This window comes from Stegostoma tigrinum, chromosome 25 (assembly GCF_030684315.1).
Source record: "Stegostoma tigrinum isolate sSteTig4 chromosome 25, sSteTig4.hap1, whole genome shotgun sequence".
NCBI classification, from domain to species: domain Eukaryota; kingdom Metazoa; phylum Chordata; class Chondrichthyes; order Orectolobiformes; family Stegostomatidae; genus Stegostoma; species Stegostoma tigrinum.
The window spans coordinates 30696038-30718168 of record NC_081378.1 but is presented as its reverse complement, the minus strand read 5'-3'; positions in this window follow the sequence as shown (position 1 = coordinate 30718168).

Below are 22131 nucleotides of genomic sequence, written 5' to 3'. Positions count from 1 at the left end.
TATTCTGCTCTGGAGGGGGCTCCAGCTGCAAGCTCTTCATGTGAATGCTGCTTAGTATCTGCTGGAGGTTGCTGCTGGTCCTGGGCTTGCTGACCCATTTGTTTGTTTTTCGGTTTCTTGGCATCTTTGTTACCTTTTGGTCCCAATGATGATAAAGCATTCTGCTGTAGGATCCATTGCACAAGGCTCCGAGGGACCTCTGTGGTGAATGTCGCAAACCAACCAACTCCTTAATAATGTGAGCAGTCAGTATTTGCATCACACACAAATGATGGTTTACCATAGTCCTTGACCTAATGGGTCAAGAAGGACTCCAATACAGAAGGCCATAAAATACCTACATACGGATCTTTGGCATTGGGGCCTTAAGCTGGTGTATGTGACATAGACCATGCCATGCAAATGCAATAGGAGATTCTAAGTGCAGTAGGATTATTTAAACTTTGTCTTACCCACAGCAATAGTCACCTCCTTAACCAAGAAAGACATCATTACAAATAAGAACAAATTAGTGAATACTGATGTTCAAAGTGTGGGGAAATCAGCCCCATGCTCTTTTTGCAGACCATGAATCTTTTGATTGCAAGTTGTAGTCCAGACGTGGGCCTGTTATAGTCTTTTATGATTTTAAAAAATCTTCCTCTGTGCGCTCTGGATGTAGTTACTGCCATTTTTAGACTTGGATAAAATACTAAGCTGCTTAATTTGGAGGACCCACCAGCCACTGCTATTTCTTTGTATTTCTTCCTTCTTTATACTCCTTGTTGCCCCCATGAGTTCCAAGCCACCACAGATATTTTCACTCAACTTTTTTGTCAAGTCTTTACTACTCATCGCTACCTCCTAAACCCTGATCCTTCAGCTTGATCATACCAAACATCAAAATGTAGTGTCCTGCTATCAAAGGCAGGGTGTTGGTGGTCATCAATGTCTAGCAGTAACCCATCTCCTCCAGTATAAAACCATCTCCACCCTCATATGTTGAGATTCCCTCTTTCACAATTATTATTCCCTCAGAATCCCAGAATGCTGCTTCCAATTCCTGTAATTGCCTTCCCCAACTTCCCTACCATGGTGGTGTCCTTCTCTGATAGCCATAATTTTCAATTATCAGGCCTCAAGACTCAGCATGGTCCATCCCCACCCTTGTCTTCTGCTACTGGTGAATAATTAATTCTGAAGGACTTCCTGACAGATGAGTGACTGAACCTCTGAATGATCTCTGTGCAGTTTCCCAATTGATGCTGCTAATCCCTAGACTGGCTGCACTGGACCTGCAGCACTGATGGGCAGCACAGTGACTAAATGGTTTACACTGTGATCTCACAGCTCCAGGGACCTGCATTCAACTGCATCTCGGACGACTGTCTGGAATTTGTGCATTCTCCCAGTCTCCGCATGGGTTTCCTCCAGCAGCTCTCGTTTCTTCTCAAAGTCCAAAAATGTGCAGGTTAAGTGGATTAACCATGGACAAATGCAGGGTTATAGGGTAGGGTGGTAAGTTGCTCTTCAAAGGATCAGTATGACTTAATGAGATGAATAGCCTGCTTCCACACCATATGAATTCAATGATCATGGTTGACTCCTGAATTTGTAATGATACAAAACCCCTGATCTTTTGCTGACCACAGGAAACCAACTGACCTTGGCCTTGCACTGAGACCAGAGAATGCCCTTGACTGACTGTAGCAGGAGCCCCCCACTCAGTGACAACACCCCTTTGACAAGACAGAGGTTTGCTCCCTTTAGAAAATTTGTAAGATGGCTATTCAATTGAAGCACAAACAGTGTGTTTGCTGTGTAAAAATCTGCTGGCCTGTGCTGTCAGTGTGACATTGAGGCAACTAAGCGCCATACAACAACGTGACTGATCACTGCTGACAGCCATGGCAAGCTGCCTGGCTTTATGTCTGTCCAAAAAGGGAGAATGAGAAAGAAGGAATGTTCGTTCTGAATGAGGTGACAAAGTGCAAAATGTCAGGGCAAGTCAGGCAGAGGTGGTGTGATCATCCTTTACGTACGAAGTAGGTTTTAGGAAAGCAAGCACAGAGCCCAGAAGTGCACGGTACCCTGATGCATGAGATGGGTGTCTGCCCCTCTTTGCACAGCAACCTTGCAGCAGCATTACAATGAAATGTATTGATTGGCTCCAAAGTGCAGCTTTAAAGATATATCTGTATTCTATGTGACTCAGAGAAGTGTGATGATGAATTGGAGAGACTAGTGCATGTGTGATGCCAATCTCCGTGGATAAAGTTTCTGCCTATGGAGCATGTCCTGAGGCATTGAGGATTGCTGGCAAGAATGGAGAACATGCAGAAAATACAGTGAGCTGAGCCTGTCAGTCACCTGCCCTGACTTTCATGTCATGAACGGTCACTATCTAACTTCTTTGTAGCATATGAGAAAATGGAAAACTCATTTAATGAGGTGAGAATCAGTTACAATGTGTGCAAATAGGCCACTCATCAGTCGTTGCTGAAACTTTCATCAGACCAATCAAACCTTGGGTAGAGAATCAAACTTTTAATCTCAACTTCAAGAATCATTTTTCTGAACTCAATATATTTTCCCAAATATCATCATCTCCCTGGTTGTTCAGGGGTTGGGAGAATTTAACTGTTTGTGTACAGCCTCCTTGGTTGTAAAATTGATCTTAAAATATTTCAAAGAACAGAATAACGGACAACGAAGGAAAAGCAATACAGCACATGAACAGGCCTTTCGTCCCTCCATGCCTACGCTGACATATTCTGCTCTTCCATATTAAAATTGTCTTCACTTACAGAATCTATATCCCTCTATTCCCTCCCTATTCACGTATTCATCCAGGTTTTTCTTGAATGCTGCTACTGCGTCTTCTTCTTCCTCATACTTTCCATTCTCTCCGTGCTACTCACAATCTTATATTAGGTCGCTCCTCAACCTCCTGCGGCCCAGTGAAAACAAACCCAGTCAATCAAAACTTTCTACATGACTAAAATCACCCAAACCAAGCAATATCCTGGTAAAGGATTCCAATTGTAAATTTCTTCAAGCTTAGCCTCATAGGCATATACTAGTATTGACATTGATGGACTAATATCGTATTGTTAATTACGACAACAAAATCAATAGTTTGGAAATAATCACTTTGAAATGTTGCAATTATTGCTACATTTTTAAAGAATTGTTGTGCAGTGGTTGTGCCCCTTCCTCTGAACCAGAAGAGCCAGCCCCTCTGCTACCTGTTGCACATTTACGTACTGACCTCTGTGGACAGGATTAAAAATACCTAGAATATAATTCTCATTTCTTTGAATACTTTAAACTTTGATAATCGTGGAATATAAATGAAGAAGCAATTGGCTGTAGTGGAAATGTAGTTTCTTCATGAAAGACTGCTCTGCTAATTCTATCCTGGTGCACAAATACTGATGATGCATATATTTACCCAGCACTATCTGGATACTCTTATTTAGATTTCTTTTCAAGGTTAGAACTTCACACAGTGCACCTGAGATTAGGTGGTCTTGTGCAGTGAATAATTCAAGTCTCAAAATTATATTCAGTCCATGTGGTACTTAGGTTAATTGGATATAAACTGATATTACATTTGCCTGCAGCAAGATAAATTCTTATCTCAATGATGTTCACGGCTTTCCAACTCAGCAGCAAAAAGGTGACCAGATTTAAGTTTTGCCTAACAAATTATTGATTGATTGTCCCTGAAGTCTTGCACAAGAATCCAATGAAGAAAAATCAGTCAAGAAGCACAGATAATTTGCTTGTCACACAACATGAGCTGCAATATTCTAATAAGGGATTCTGCAATGTCAGAAATTGCCACTAAATATAGTTTATGAACCTATACATATCAGGGTTATATTCTCCAACAGTTGGGTCCAATTGAATTGATTAATTTTTAAAATGTTTCAATAGTCTCTCTACAAAAACCAGGGCATTGGTCTGGTTTTTTGTGCTGAATTAAAGTAACTGTCACCATTCCTAATACAGTCAATTTGTATGGTGAATATATTTCTGCGAAGTGGTGAAAATTCCAAACCACGAATCACTTTTTTAATTAGATTTCGCACTACCAAATATAATCATTTTGTTGCAACTTGTATTATGTTTGGAGTATGAATTATGAGCAGTTTTTCTGACAATATGTCAAGAGAAGTGTTTAAAATGTCTGCAAAGTTAAAAGCCACAAAAAGTACCCAACAATTTTTTTAAAGAGGAAGAGAAAGGTGAGGAGAAGTTTTCAAAGGAACTATTAGCCTAAAGAGAATTTTGATGGATGATTTTCAATAAAGATTTTCAATATGGATGCCTTAGTAACAGGTGTTCCACCCTGCTAGGCAAAACCATTGGCAGGTTAGAACTTCTTTGGAAACATTGGGGACTGTGATTTATAATCAGCTTCGAGCCGCTCCTGTGCTATAAAAACGGAAGTAATGCTATCAATGCAAAAAGCGATCCAAATATATTCAGGTTCTTTCTTTTTCTTGAATAGAGTAGCTCTGTGCTGCCTCTATAGCATCACTATAGGACCCAGCAAGAAGAACATTCCTCCAGGGTCTCCATATTGCTAAGATAATCAGTGTTTATGCGAAGACATCCATTATAAAGGTTTCTACTTCAAACGAGGGCATATTTTCTCTTAGATTTCAGTGTTTCATGGAGCTTTTTAAAAATGTTGAGGTCCACGCAAATAAAATCTATGTATATGCTACTAGTTAAATATTAATAACTATGAACAAGTTAAACAGCAATGTCCTGCCGTACAAAAAGACACTGTCATGCTAACAAATGTGGTGTAGCATGTTTATCTTGAAGATGTTTTAAGATATTTTTAATTGAATAATTAGTATGTAGCTATCAATACTAACTTTATCAAATACTGAATCAATTGTAAATTATCAGACAGTGATGCTGTTCAGAATGAAATTTTGTAGAAGAAGAATGTAGTAAACAGGAACAGTTAATGTTTATGCCTCCATAAAGATATATAAGCAATACATGTTTTCACTGCTTAACTATATTCTGAATCCAAAGGTGTACAGGTTAGGTAGATTGACCATAGTAATTTGCCCACAATGACCAGGGATGTGCAGGCTAGGTAGATTAGCCATGGGAAATATAGGGTTACAGGTTAGGGTAGGGCTATGGATCTGGGTGGGATGCTCTTTGAAGGGTTGGTGAGGACTCGATAGGCTAAATGGCCTTCTTTCACACTGTAGGGATTCTATTCTACCTTATGAATACTAGTTTGGGGAATATTTCAACAGATATTCAATGATATCAAAAGAAGATATGATCTGCTCCAATAATCTAGAGGGAACAGTTCGTATATTAACATGATAATCACCAGTAAATAAGAAACTACTCTTAGATTGAAATAAAAAAAACTGTGAACCAAGGATAGATGGTGCAAAAGCATATTAACTGGTTGAATATTTGCATCCTCAGCATATGATAGGCTCCAAAATAGTTCAAATTTATTCTTCTTTCTAGTAAACTGCATATGCTTAGAGCAACTAAGAATGATGAACATTAAAATATGAATAAGAAAATAATTTTTTGAGTGTAAAGTTTTCTCCTTGAGGCTTGTCTAAATAATACATTAACGTAACAAGCTTCTAATAAATACATTTAAGCATAAGTCAAAGATATCAGATCAAAGGGAGCGTGTAATTAACAGCAGCCAAGTATTTCCATTATCAAGAGGATAAACTTCTCTTGGACCATAATAATAGAAACAAAATTGCTTACGTTAGGTGCCAGTGATCATGCCACGTTCATTCTGGCCAATTTAAGCTTTTTTTTAATCATGACTTAGTTACTTAGTTTCTAATTGATATTCAAGTTGATGCTTTATTATATTGACACGGTCAAATGAAATGTGCAACATTAAAATAGTTGTCCACGAGTTTTCAAGCTAACTGTCAATATTAGAATGAAATAACACCATGTAAAATTAACCAACCAGCAGGCAGTCCATTGAAGTGGACACTGTTGCTCATTACTTACAAGGAGGCAATATCTCAATTAAAACAACCAGAATTACAGCTTCATTATAATAGCACCATGTAAATAATGAACACCTATGGTTCAGATTTCTGGACCACGAGAAGTTTTTAGAACATAGAACATAGAAAGATACAACACAGTACAGGCACTTTGGCCCACGATGTTGTGCCGTGGAATAATCCTCATCCAAAAATAAAATAACCTAACCTACATTCCCCTCAACTCATTGCTGTCCACGTGCATGTCCAGCAGTCGCTTAAATGTCACTAATGACTCCGCTTCCACGACTACCACTGGTAAACTATTCCATGAGCTCACAACACTGTGGGTGAAGAACCTCCCTCTGACGTCTCCTCTATACCTTCCTCCTAACACATTAAAACAATGACCCTTCGTGGCAGTCAATCCTGCCCTGGGGAAAAGTCTCTGGCTATCGACTCTATCCATGCCTCTCATTACCTTAAACACCCATTTTGTTTCTTTTTTTTAAGATACAGATTATTAGGAGCAAATATTAAATAAATTGGGACTTCAAAAACAAAGTGTGAAGCTGGATGAACACAGCAGGCCAGGCAGCATCTCAGGAGCACAAATGTTGACGTTTCAGGCCTAGACACTTCATCAGAGAGGGGGATGGGGAGAGGGTTCTGGAATAAATAGGGAGAGAGGGGGAGGCAGACCGAAGATGGAGAGAAAAGAAGAAAGGTGGAGAGGAGAGTATAGGTAGGGAGGTAGGGAGGGGATAGGTCAGTCCAGGGAAGACGGACAGGTCAAGGAGGCGGGATGAGGTAGTAGGTTGGAGATGGAGGTGCGGCTTGAGGTGGGAGGAAGGGATGGGTGAGAGGAAGAACAGGTTAGGGAGGCGGAGACAGGCTGGGCTGGTTTTGGGATGAGCATTCCAAAACCAGCCCAGCCTGTCTCCGCTTCCGTAACCTGTTCTTCCTCTCACCCATCCCTTCCTCCCATCTCAAGCCACACCTCCATTTCCTACCTACTAACCTCATCCCACCTCCTTGACCTGTCCGTCTTCCCTGGACTGACCTATCCCCTCCCTACCTCCCCACCTATACTCTCCTCTCCACCTATCTTATTTTCTCTCCATCTTTGGTCCGCCTCCCCCTCTCTCCCTATTTATTCCAGAACCCTCCCTCCACCCCCCTCTCTGATGAAGGGTCTAGGCCCGAAATATCAGCTTTTGTGCTCCTGAGATGTTGCTTGGCCTGCTGTGTTCACTCAGCTTCACACTTTGTTAGCTTGGATTCTCCAGCATCTGCAGTTCCCATTATCACTGGGACTTCAAAAATTCTACTTTTATTGATGACATTTAGAGAAGGGGAAAATGGTGTGATCAAGAGGAATTAGGAAAAATATAAAGAGAAAACATCATATAGCATGATACTCATGTCTATGTAGCTCTGTGTAATCCAACTCAACTCATGATCAATAGAATTCCCATCAAAATATGCACATAGACAATTATCCAGGTATACACTGCCTAAAAAGTACTAGAAGCAGGTTTAATATTAAGACCATAAGACTATAAGACGTGGGAGTAGAAGTAAGGCCATTCGGCCCATCAAGTTCACTCTGCCATTCAAATCATGGCTGATGGGCATTTCAACCCCACTTCCCTGCACTCTCCCCGTAGCCCTTGATTCCTTCTGAGATCAAGAATTTGTCGATCTCTGCCTTGAAGGCATCCAACCTCCTGGCCTCCACTGCACTCCGTGGCAATGAATTCCACAAGCCCACCACTTTCTGGCTGAAGAAATGTCGTCTCATTTCGGTTTTAAATTTATCTCCTCTAATTTTAAGGCTGTGCCCACGGGTCCTAGTCTCCCTGCCTAACGGAAACAACTTCCTAGCGTCCACCCCTTCTAAACCATATATTATCTTGCAAGTTTCAATTAGATCTCCCCTCAAACTTCTAAACTCTAATGAGTACAATCCCAGGATCCTTAGCCATTCATCATACGTTAAACCTACCATTCTAGGGATCATCCGTGTGAATCTCCGCTGGACGTGCTCCAGGGCTAGTACGTCCTTCCTGAGGTGTGGGGCCCAAAATTGGACACAGTATTCTAAATGGGGCCTATCTAGAGCTTTATAAAGCCTCAGAAGCACATCGCTGCTTTTATTTTCCAACCCTCTTGAGATAAACGACAACATTACATTCGCTTTCTTAATCACGGACTCTACCTGCAAGTTAACCTTTAGAGAATCCTGGACCAACACTCCCAGATCCCTTTGTACTTCTGCTTTGTGAATTTTCTCACCATTTAGAAAATAGTCCATGCCTGTATTCTTTTTTCCAAAGTGCAAAACCCCACATTTACTCACATTGAATGTCAGCAGCCATTTCCTGGGCCACTCTCCTAAACTGTCTAAATCTTTCTGCAGCTTCCCCACCTCCTCAGTACTACCTGCCTGTCCACCTATCTTTGTATCATCGACAAACTTCACCAGAATGCCCCCAGTCCCTTCATCCAGATCATTCATATATATAAGGTGAATAGCTGCAGCCCCAACACTGAACCCTGCAGGACACCACTTGTCACTGGTTGCCGTTCAAAATAAGAGCCTTTTATCCCAACTCTCTGCCTTCTGTCAGACAGCCAATCCTCAATCCAAGCCAGTAGCTCACCTTGAACACCATGGGCCCTCACCTTGCTCAGCAGCCTCCTGTAAGGTACCATATCAAAGGCCTTTTGGAAGTCTAGATAGATAACATCTACTGGGTTTCCTGGTCTAACATACTTGTTACCTCTTCAAAGAATTCTAACAGGTTTGTCAAGCATGACATCCCCTTACTAAATCCATGCTGACTTGTTCTAATCTGACCCTGCACTTCCAGGAATTTAGAAATCTCATCCTTGACAATGGATTCTAGAATTTTACCAACTGCCGAGGTTAGGCTAATCAGCCTATAATTTTCCATCTTTTGCCTTGATCCTTTCTTAAACAGGGGGGTTACAACAGCAATTTTTCAATCATCTAGGGCTTTCCCTGACTCCAGTGACTTTTGAAAGATCACAACCAAAGCCTCCGCTATTTCCTCAGCCACCTCCCTCAGAACTCTAGGATGTAGCCCATCGGGGCCAGGAGATTTATCAATTTTTAGACCTTTTAGCTTTTCTAGCACTTTCTCTTTTGTAATGCCTACCATACTCAACTCTGCCCCCCGGCTCTCCCTAATTGTTGGCATACTACTCATGTCTTCCACTGTGAAGCCTGATGCAAAGTACTTATTAATTTCTTCAGCTATTTCCTTATCTCCCATCACTAGCCTTCTAGCATCAATTTGGAGCGGCCCAATATCTACTGCCTCTCGTTTGTTTCTTATGTTTTGAAAGAAGCTTTTACTATCATTTCTAATATTACTAGCTAGCCTACCTTCATATGGGATCTTCTCCTTCCTTATTGCTCTCTTTGTTATCCTCTGTTTGTTTTTGTAGCCTTCCCAATCTTCTGATTTCCCAGTGCTCTTGGCCACTTTATAGGCTGTCTCTTTTTCTTTGATATATTTCCTGACTTCCTTTGTCAGCCATGGCTGTCTAATCCCACCCCGGATAATCTTTCTTTTCTTTGGAATGAACCTCTGTACTGTGTCCTCAATTACACCCAGAAACTCCAGCCATTGTTGGTCTACTGTCTTTCCTGCTAGGCTCTGCTTCCAGTCGATTTTCGTCAATTCCTCTCTCATGCCCCTGTAATTACCTTTATTTAACTGTAACACCATTACATCTGATTTTGCCTTTTCTCTTTCAAACTGCAGACTGAACTCTACTATATTATGATCGCTGCCTCCTAAGTGTTCCCCTACTTTAAGGTCTTTTATAAAGTCTGGCTCATTATATAGCACTAAGTCCAGAATAGCCTACTCCCTTGTGAGCTCCATCACAAACTGTTCCAAAAAGCCATCCTGCAAACATTCCATGAATTCCCTTCCTTTGGATCCACCGGCATCATTATTCACCCAATCCACCTGCATATTGAAGTCCCCCATGATCACCGTGACCTTGCCTTTCTGTCATGCCCTATCTATTTCTCGGTGCATCTTGCTCACCGGCCCTGATCACTGTTAGGAGGTCTGTACATAACTCCCATTATAGTTTTTTTGCCTTTGCGGTTCCTCAATTCCACCCACACAGACTCTACATCTTCTGACCCTATGTCATTCAGTGCCGTAGATTTAATTCCATTATTAACTAACAAGGCAACCCTGCCCCCTCTGCCCACCTCCCTGTCTTTTCAATATGTTGTGAATCCTTGGATGTTTAACTGCCAGTCTTGAACTGCCTGCAACCATGTCTCTGAGATGCCTACCACATCATAATCATTCAAGAGGATTTGTGCTGTTAATTCATCTACTTTGTTGCGAATACTATGAGCATTTAGATAAAGTGCCTAAATGCTATCTTTCTTATCATTATTAGAGAGGTTGGAAATCCCAAGAGGTCTTAAGCTATCCTTCCTTTTTGCTGTATTCCTAATCTGCCTCGAGCTTAAATCCACCTGTACACATGCTATCCTGTTGCTTATCTTTCCATTTAACTCCATACTCTTTGTCTCTTTCACTTTCCGTTCCCCCCATCTCAGAAGTTTAAAGTCCTACTGACCACCCTATTTATCCTTTTCGCTAGTTCCAGATCAGTTCAGGTGGAGACCATCCCAACGGTACAGATCCCCCCCGGTTCCAAAACTGATGCCAATGCCCCATGAAATGGAATCCCTCTTTCCCACACCAATCCCTTAGCCATGTGTTTACTTCCCTAACTTTCTTTTCCCTGTGACAATTAGAACGTGGCTCAGGCAGTAATCCGGAGATTATGACCCTTGAGGACCTGTACTTCAATTTCTTTCCTAGTGCTTGATAATCCCTGAACAGGTCCTCTACCCTAGCTTTGCCTATGTTGTTAGTCCCAACGTGGACCACAACAGCTGGATCGTCCCCCTCCCGCTCCAATATCCTTTCAACCCGGTCGGAGATGTCCCGCCCCTGGCACCTGGCAGGCAACACACCATGCGGGACTCCCGATTCGGCTTGCATAGGATACTATCTGTCCCCCTAATAATAGAATCCCCTATAACAACTACTTTTTGCTCCCCCCTTTTGAATGGCCTTCAGCACCACGGTGCCTTGTTCATCTGGCTCATCCTGTCCACAGTCCTTTTCCTCATCCGTACAGGGAGCAAGAATCTGTTGGTCAAGGTCAAGGGCTGAGGCTCCTGCACTCCTGAACTCGGAATCCTCCTACCTGCCTCACTTACAGTCACACCTTGTCCCTGAACACTTTCTGAATTTGAGTTATTTAATCTACCGGGTATGACTTCCTCCTGAAACAAAGTGTTCAGGTAACTGTCCCCCTCCTGGATGTGCCGCAGAGCTTGAAGCTCAGATTCTAGATCATTTACTCTGATCCAGAGTTCTTCCAGCAACCAACACTTGCTGCAGATGTGGTCGCTGCCGTTCTCAATGGGATCAGCCAGCTCCCACATCATACAGCTACAGCACATCACCTGTCCAGCCATTACTACTTATTTAGTTAACTTTTTACAATTTATGTATTAAATGCATTCTAGTACTTCTCTGCTACACTCTTTTTCAATTAAGCAATTAAACTTTTAATCAATTACACAATACACAAGGATATAAATTGAAAAGCCTTACCTTAAAAACACATGAGAGTACTTATTGGGAAGAGCTCCCGTTCTTTCTGCTGCTGGAACAGGAATGGAGGGCTCTGCCGGTCAAGGTTGGTATTTGCTAATCTTTAAAGCAGAGACTCACCCACCTGTAGGCCTCTGATTGACGCTCCTGCTCTTCACGCTGCGAGTCTATGGACTTTTAATTAGGTTAGAGGAGGAGGGAGGGAGGCCTTACTGTGTAGGACCTGGGGCTTCGAGGTAAGTGCTTAAATAACTGTCAATTACCTTCCCAACTGCCTCTCTGCTCCGACTTCACCTCTGCTCAGTTCCTGCCACTCTCTGCTAAAGAAAAGACCGCTGGCTTCGAGGTAAGTGCTTAAATAATGGTCACTTACCTTCCCAACCGCCTCTCTGCTCCGACTTCACTTCCGCCCAGCTCCCGCCAGTCTCTGCTGAAGAAATTAAGTTTAAAAAGGGAATTAATAAATATTTGAAAAGGAAGATTTTGTAGAAAGAGATTAGAAATTTTACAGAAAAAAACATGTGGAACCAATTGGCTAACTCTCTCATATAGCCAACACAGACTGAATGAGCTGAATGGATACTTACTGTACTATGCATGTCAGTAAAGATAGCCAGGGGGGTTCATAGCTACCATAATAGCTGGGACAGTTTCAGGTCAATGAATAAAAGAGCTGGAATTGTTTCTCTTGATACAGCCATTCACCAAAGTGTAATTGGAGCCCATGGTTCACACATGTCATTTATGTAGGGTTCATCATTTGTATTAATGTTTTGGATGAACACTTAAGGCACATGGTTAGTAAGTTTATGGATGACGCCAAAATTGGTGGTGTGCTCGACAGTGAAGTAAGTTTATCTAAGATTACAAAGGGATCTTGAGCAATTGGGCCAATGGGCTATGGAATGTTTGATGGAGTTTAATTTGGATAAACGTGAGGTATTGCATTTTAGTGAAACAACCAAGAACAGGACATATACAGTTAATGGTAGGGCCCCGGGAAATGTTGTCGAACTGAGCAACTTGGGAGTTCAGATACTTAGTTCTTTGAAAGTTGCAGCACAGGTATAGAGTGGTTAAGAAGGTATTTAGTAAACTTGCCTTCATTGCTCAGTCCTTTGAGTTTGGATGTCAAGCTGAGGTTGTGCGGGACTTTGTGAGATTACTTTTGGAGTATTGTGTACATTCTGGTCGCCCTGCTATAGGAAGAATATTATTAATTTGGAGAGGGCTCAGAAAAGATCTATTAGGATGTGACTGCGACTGGAGGATTTGAGTAATACAGAAAGGCTTGGTAGGCTTGGACTTTTTTCACTGGAGTGCAGGAGGTTGAGGGGTGAACTTTTAGAGATTTATGAAATCATGAGGGGCATGGATAAGGTGGCTAGCAAAGGTCTTTTCCTGGGTTGGGAGAGTTCTAATCTAGGGGGCATATTTTTAAGGCTAGAGGAGAAGGATTTAAAAGGGACCTGACAGGCAACCTTTTGACACAGAGAGTGGTTCATATGTAGAAGGAACTTTTAAAGGAAATGGTAAATGCAGGCACAGTTATGACATTTAAGAGACATTTAGACAGGTACATGAATAGGAAAGGCTTAGAGGGATATGGGCCAAATGCAGGCAAGTGCAACTAGTTTAGTTTGGGGAGCTGGGTTGACCTAGATGAGTTGGACCAAAAGGTTCATTTCCGTGCTGTATGATTCTATAACTTTATGTCCTTTAGGGAAAGAAATCTGCCGTCCTTACGTGGTATGGTGTATATGTCAGTCCAGACTCACAGAAATGTGGTTGTCTCTGAATTGCCTTCTGCAGAAGTCCAGCAAACCACTCAGTTGAAGGGCAATGAGCGATCGTTGCAAAAGGTTGTTATTTCCTGGCAGGATTTGACCTGCTGCAGAGCTCGCTTTAGATATGGCACCAGTGATGACAGTCCCAGGCAGTGTAAACAGTGGTGAGTGCTTCCAGCACTGGTGGGCATTTGATGGTGGAAGAGCAGCGCCATAGGGGCCTGTTGTATACATAATGAAGTGCTCAGTGGAGAAATGTATGAGTTAACACTCTAGAGCTCATGGGTAGAATCCTTCAATAAAACACTTGAACAACTTTAGTAAAATTCATCCCAATGTCTGCAAAATTCCTTATTGTTCCTTTACAGCCAGATTCTTTTTTATTCTTATTAAATAAAATGTACACACAAGCTAATGTGAACCTGAAATAATATTAAAATGCTGCAGTGAAAAAAAGCAAATAGATTTATGCCCTCCATGTAAATAATAGAAAGAAAGAAATATTTGTATATTTCCACTTTCAGCTGTTGAATGTGTTTAATCAATATAACTAAATGGTGAATTACTTAACATCACAGACTACAAAGAACAATGAGGATCTTTGGAGTTGCTGTTTTATAGATCATTCAGAGAACTCATGTTGTTTGGCCAACTTTGCATGCATGTTGTGGCTTGGGGCTATGGGTGAAAATGGTAGAGGTTCTAATACACAGTGCAATATTTCTTGAGTCAAATGGATGGTGTCATAAGATATGTTGGGAAAGCCTGAATGAATCAAATGAAGGGTCTAGGCCCGAAACGTCAGCTTTTGTGCTCCTGAGATGCTGCTGGGCCTGCTGTGTTCATCCAGCCTCACATTTTATTACCTTATAAAGGCATGGAAATGCTTGTTTCCAATTGGGTGGCACGGTGGTTCAATGGCTAGCACTGTTACCTATCAGTGCCAGGATCCTGGGCTTGATTCCACATTCAGGTGATTGTCTGCTTGGAGTTTGCACATTCTCCCTATGTTTGTGTGGGTTTCTTATGGGTGCTCCAGTTTCCTCCCACAATCCAAAGATATGCAGGTTAGGTGGATTGGCCATGTTAAATTGCTCATAGTGCTTAGAGACATGTAGACTAGAAGGATTAGCCATAGGAAATGTGGGGTTACAGGGCAAGGGTAGGGGAGTGGGTCTGGCTGTACAGAGAATCATTGTGAACTAGATGCGCTGAATGACCTGCTTCCACATTTTAGGGATTCTATGAACTTCTTTCCCTCACATGACTGACCAATACTCTACCTCAGGTTTACCATCTGCCCTGAAGTGTATTGAAAGCATTTGTTGGTTGATACTCAGCCTTGTGTGGTTTTGCTATTAACGCGGCTTTCTTGGCCATCATATCCCAGACTAGATTAGAATCAAGAGCTTCTATCTCAGATGCAGGGACTCCATTAAGAATGTCACATTGAAAATTAATACTGAGAAAATACTCAGGCATTCCATTATTCCAAGAAGTATGTTCACGTGAAATCAAATAAGTAACATTATTTTAAATTACAATTTCATGATGTACTTTGGTTAGCATTTATTTGACAAGCCTGGAATCCATATTTCAACTCCAATTCTAATCCACCCGAGTGGTGTACATACATTCATCGTACAGACAAACACAATTAATCAAAATTCAGAAAGATTAGCTATGGTTTTTCAGAGAAAAGACAGATGGATTCCTAAGGAGTAGGCAGTTCACCAGCTAGAACTGTGTGTTTTAACTGAGTGGATCAATTGTGAGCTTCCTGTTATTCATCTAGTCCAGGCTACCTTTAGGCATTAGTTTGCAGAATTATCTGAAGTTCACGGCAAGATTTCCAATTCCTGATAATAAATCAATTTCTCCAGATTCCATTAGTGAGCCAAGCTGGTAAATCAAACATTGACAGTGCTCTAGTAAACTATACATCTGTTTGGTTTCTAAAGCAGACTACTGAAGTTGCTGCAGAATGTAGCTTAAGGTTCTGAGCTCCTATCATCGGTGTTCCCACACTGACCCAAAAAAAAACTTTCTTATCCATCTACACCAAACTAAAGACTACATGGGCATAACTTCAAAAGGAATCATTTTGAGGAGACTAAGTGGCTTCTGCTGTTCAATAGGTTTAATTTTGACAATGTCAGCTGTACCTCAAAATTAAGAGAATACTGTCCACTAGACCCAGTTATAGTTAAAGTATCAGAAATTATGAATGGAAATAGGGATTTCTCTTAATATTGAGAACATTGAAAAGTTAATTTACATAGCGAACCTGATGTTTGCTTGCTGAACAATATATAGAACTTCTGGACTAGAATTAGAGTACATCCTGTGACAATTTCCTAGTGTTGATCCATACCCACTACTTGAGTCTGCTCAGAAGACGGGATGATAACTTAACTCTTGTGATATATTGTTCATTTTACTTTGGAAGAGTGGCTGAAACATTTTTGATCATTTCTAAATCATTCAGGTTATAAAGATCATTGAAAGTATTTGAAGAGGAGGTAGAAAGATTTTTGAATGATCAAGATGTTGAGGAGCTGGTAACTGGAAAAGAGGAGATGAGATATGGGCAGATCAGTTGTGGTTGTATAGAATGGTAGAGCAGATTTAAGGGACTGAATGACCTTCTATTTCTTGAGTTCTTTAATGTATCATGTCAGACAGTGTAACATATCCATGTGAAGGTTGACAATTAAGGAAAAATTAACTAGAGCATAGTTTAACACATACAGCACGACAATCACTCTGTCATTACAAGATTGCCAAATTCTTGCAAAGTGCTTAATGAAATTTGTCTGAGGTTTAATGTTAAGTATATTGAATATTAAAATAATTTACAAGAATTATACTTCATTGAAAGTAAGTGTTGACAAGCACATGAACTTTTTTTTAACAACAGTATACCCCTTCAAATTTAAAATTGCCTAATTTGAACTACTTGATTATTTAATTTATATTAGCATTGGATTCCTAATTTGCTGGCTTTTTTATGTTACATAAGTCAAAGTACAAGACAATACATTTTTAGTCCAAAGAAAACTTCAAATGCTCAGATGTTGACAGCCATAGTTTGAGTTGAATGCAACAAATTTGCTGAACAGAAAATGTAGATGACTACACTTCACTTGCCATGTGAGAATTATGTAGGTTTTCTTTAGCCCACAAAGGGAGCAATGTATTAACATAACTGAACATTCTGTCGCGTGTTCAGTTATCCTTCTTCATTGTTGATAGTTTCCTGTTGAATAGTAATCTCTTAAAACATAATACGTCATTTCTTTTTAGAATTTTAAATCGACCTAAATAGGATTCACTAACTTTATCAATAATCATAATCCTGGCTTGATTGGTTTCTGAAAGTGTTGCATCTCAACATCTTTATCAGTGTGTGATGCAGAGCAGCACAAAATTCTTACATTTACTTATTCTGTTTGACCATTCAACGCATTTTACAGGATATTTCCTGCTTATTGTAACAACGTAAATGAAATGCAACCACCTTTTTTAACACTTCATTTTAGCTTCAAGCTGTTATATGAAAATATTATTTCTTCAACCTAATTTACATCTTAAAGAAACAATACACACTCAAAGCAAGATGTTTTCAATTCCAGATTAAACCTTCCCAAGATTGTTCGGTGAACTTTGTTAAATAGAGATAGTGTTTCAACAGAAGAAGCTGATAATTACACACATATAGGGAGAATAAGTTCTACCGTTTCCATATCTGTTCCAGCATTACATACTATCATAATGTAGGTTGATAAAACTATGTTCAAAGGAATGGTGGTACAGATGTTCAACTTGCTACCTAGAAGTTACAATAATGACACATTATCTGCAAATAATGCAGTTGTGATGCTGAGCAGAGAATATAATAGAGAATAAAGAATATAATGCTGAACTTTCACATTTATTTCTTTATTTTTTTCTAATTTATACCTAAGAGTTTGTACCTATTTATCTTTGTACCTAGCTTTATAAAGACTTAAATGCTCATCTTTTATAATTAATTTACCATTTTTATAATCTTTATCTAATATTTTGTTCCTAGATATCTTTGTACCTAAAATGGCACTGGGAATGGTAACTTTGTCCACTTTTTGCTGTATTCAGGTATCCCTGTACTTGAATACACATGACTATAAAACTATTTGTAATTTTAAAAAATTCTAAATTATGATAATTGTCACTAAAGGTATCTCAGATTTATTTCAGAGCCTAGGTTTTCATAATTTTATCAGAACAAGAGCAGATTTTTTAAAAATTGTTCAAATTTAGAACATACTGAAACATATATGTCATTGAATATGGAATTTTCTTCTCCAGTTTGTTGCTACGAATGGCATTGGACAAGTGACACAGTGTAATTTGGGCATAAGTAACCTAAGTTACGATAGGAGTCATTTCCTCATTTTTTAGGCTCCACGCTTGTAATATTCACTGCTTTAGTGATATCTGACGTGACAGATTCAGCCAAATGATCGACGGAACTGCTGCATTTTGGCTAATAAGTGACCGTACGTCCCTTGACTCAGTAGATTGATGCTCTACATTTTTTTTTCTGCACAAGGCCTATCAAAATAGATCTCTGTCAGTCAAATTCAAGTTGCCATACCTTGATATATTAATGAAGAAAATTCAGTGTTAACGTTTCGGGTCCAGTGACTCTTCATCAGAACAAGACCCGAAATGTTAACTCTGATTTTTCTTCACAGATTCTGTCAGTCCTACTGAGCTTTTCCAGCAACTTCTAATTTTGTTCCTGATTTACAGCATCCGCAGCTCATTCGGTTTTTACTTGATGTATTAATGTTTATTCATAGCGTTTTATATTGATTTTTTAGAAATATCTGTTGACTATATTTAATAGGATGTATTTTTCAGGGTGTGTGGGTGGAAAATAGACAGCAGTGTTCTCAGTTGCCCATTGTACACCATGCCCATTTATCTTTTCTATTTGGTTAATGCCATGGAAACTCAGTTAGGTGATTTGATACCTCCTTGCTCTTTATTGGTAGTTTCCCATTGGAAAGGAAGGAATCCGGAAGGTTTGCTAATTAAAGCAGCCTATTTGTCTCTGATGGGAATGGCACTTTTCAGACAATGAATGCTGTAAATTGCTTTTCCACATCCTATTGAGAAGAATTTTCACACAGGGCCTCTGAGATTTTGAATGTTGCCTTGGGGAGCTACTCTTGTTGCAAAAGGGGACAAGGCTTTGAGCAGAGAAGCAAAGATATTTTACAGTATTTTAGAGTAAGGTAAGTAATGTATCGTAGCCATATCGCTATTGGAATGTTCATCAAATTTAACTTAGGATTACAGTCCTAAGTAAGGGGCTCACCTTTGTCCCCCTACAACCACACATCAATGAATACCAGTCACGATTGGACATAGAGCGGTTTTTCCGCTGCCTTCTCCTCCACGCTTATTTCTTTAACCGGGAACCTAACCCTCCCTCCACTGACCCCTTCACCCGCTTCCAACACAATTCCTCCTCCTGGACACCACCCCCAGGCCTCCTACCCTCCCTCGACCTCTTCATCTCTAACTGCCGTTGAGACATTAACCACCTCAACCTCTCCACCCCTCTCACCCACTCCAACCTCTCCCCTGCAGAATGGGCAGCCCTCCGCTCCCTCCGCTCCAACCCCAACCTCACCATCAAACACGCAGACAAGGGTGGCGCAGTGGTAGTATGGCACACTGACCTCTACATCGCCGAGGCCAGACGCCAACTCTCCGACACCACCTCCTACCGCCTCCTCGATCATGACCCCACACCCGAGCACCATACCATCATCTCCAACACCATTCACGACCTCATCACCTCAGGGGACCTCCCACCCACAGCCTCCAACCTCATTGTTCCCCAACCCCGCACCGCCCGCTTCTATCTCCTTCCCAAAATCCACAAACCTGCCTGCCCTGGTCAACCCATCGTCTCAGCCTGCTCCTGCCCCACCAAACTCATCTCCACCTATCTAGACTCCATTTTCTCCCCTTTGGTCCAGGAACTCCCCACCTATGTCCGTGACACCACCCACACCCTCCACCTCCTCCCCGACTTCCAATTCCCTGGCCCCCAACACCTCATTTTCACCATGGACGTCCAGTCCCTATACAACTGCATTCCGCATGCAGATGGCCTCAAGGCCCTCCGCTTCTTCCTGTCCCGCAGGCCCGACCAGTCCCCCTCCACCGACACCCTCATCCGCCTAGCTGTACTCGTCCTCACCCTCAACAACTTCGCTTTCGATTCCTCCCACTTCCTACAGACTAAGGGGGTGGCCATGGGCACCCGTATGGACCCCAGCTATGCCTGCCTCTTTGTAGGTTACGTGGAACAGTCCCTCTTCCGCACCTACACAGCCCCCAAACCCCACCTCTTCCTCCGTTACATTGATGACTGTATCGGCGCCGCCTCTTGCTCCCAGAGGAGCTTGAACAGTTCATCCACTTCACCAACACCTTCCACCCCAACCTTCAGTTCACCTGGGCCATCTCCAGCACATCCCTCACCTTCCTGGATCTCTCAGTCTCCATCTCAGGCAACCAGCTTGTAACTGATGTCCATTTCAAGCCCACCAACTCCCACAGCTACCTAGAATACACCTCCTCCCAACCACCCTCCTGCAAAAATTCCATCCCCTATTCCCAATTTCTCCGCCTCCGCTGCATCTGCTCCCACAATAAGACATTCCACTCCCGCACATCCCAGATGTCCAAGTTCTTCAAGGATCGCAACTTTCCCCCCACAGTGGTCGAGAACGCCCTTGACCGCGTCTCCCGCATTTCCCGCAACACATCCCTCACACCCCGCCCCCGCCACAACCGCCCAAAGAGGATTCCCCCTCGTTCTCACACACCACGCCACCAACCTCCGGATACAACGCATCATCCTCCGACACTTCCGCCATCCACAATCCGACCCCACCACCCAAGACATTTTTCCATCCCTACCCCTGTCTGCTTTCCGGAGAGACCACTCTCTCCGTGACTCCCTTGTTCGCTCCACACTGCCCTCCAACCCCACCACGCCCGGCACCTTCCCCTGCAACCGCAGGAAATGCTACACTTGCCCCCACACCTCCTCCCTCACCCCTATCCCAGGCCCCAAGATGACTTTCCACATTAAGCAGAGGTTCACCTGCACATCTGCCAATGTGGTATACTGCATCCACTGTACCCGGTGTGGCTTCCTCTACATTGGGGAAACCAAGAGGAGGCTTGGGGACCGCTTTCCAAAACACCTCCGCTCGGTTCACAATAAACAACTGCACCTCCCAGTCACAAAACATTTCCACTCCCCCTCCCATTCTTTAGATGACATGTCCATCATGGGCCTCCTGCAGTGCCACAATGATGCCACCCGAAGGTTGCAGGAACAGCAACTCATATTCTGCTTGGGATCCCTGCAGCCCAATGGTATCAATGTGGACTTCACTAGTTTCAAAATCTCCCCTTCCCCCACCGCATCCCAAAACCAGCCCAGTTCGTCCCCTCCCCCCACTACACCACACAACCAGCCCAGCTCTTCCCCTCCACCCACTGCATCCCAAAACCAGTCAAACCTGTCTCTGCCTCCCTAACCTGTTCTTCCTCTCACCCATCCCTTCCTCCCACCCCAAGCTGCACCTCCATTTCCTACCTACTAACCTCATCTCACCTCCTTGACCTGTCCATCTTCCCTGGACTGACCTATCCCCTCCCTACCTCCCCACCTATACTCTCCTCTCCACCTATCTTCTTTTCTCTCCATCTTCGGTCCGCCTCCCCCCTCTCCCTATTTATTCCAGAACCCTCACCCCATCCCCCTCTCTGATGAAGTGTCTAGGCCCAAAACGTCAGCTTTTGTGCTCCTGAGATGCTGCTTGGCCAGCTGTGTTCATCCAGCCTCACATTTTATTATCTTGGATTCTCCAGCATCTGCAGTTCCCATTATCACTGATTGCAACAGGGAACATGGCTTTCTCTCTTGATTTGTGCATTCCAACATTATAGGTACAAAAACAGAGGAAGAATAAATAACTTTGCACTAGCTCCAACAAAAACTTTCAAACTGAGTTTGTAGGATAATGTGAAGATGCTTCATTATTATTTGTAGATGTAGCATTGCCGCAACAGAGAAGGCTGAAACAGAGGAGGAGGATGGTCTTATTACTGAACATGAAATCTGCCTGCGGATGCATCTTTCTTTGTTGTATCCAGCTCCATGCAGGCATGTCAGAGTGGCTCCATTCTAAGCTGACCAGCATTGCAGTTCTGAAGAAGTCATGCCGGTCATAAATGTTAACTCTTTCTCTCTACTGATTCCACCAACCTTGATGAATTTCTCCAGCACTTCCTGTCTATATCTTATACTTCCGTTGCTTTGCATCATGTTTTTTTCTTCAGACAGAAAATTAATCTGAAATATTGCATAGAGTGTTATTGCTATGACTAAATACTCCTAATTTTCAGTCTATTAAGTATGTCAAAAAGTGGCCAAGTAGGCATCAAGAAATACTTTGTAGCACTTTGGTTCATCTACCCAAAAATAAGTACAATTTGGGAAGTTTTTGCAAGTGTACAATCAAGTTCATGAGTAATCAGATCTAATGGATGTCACACACAGTGTTGACTCAATATGCC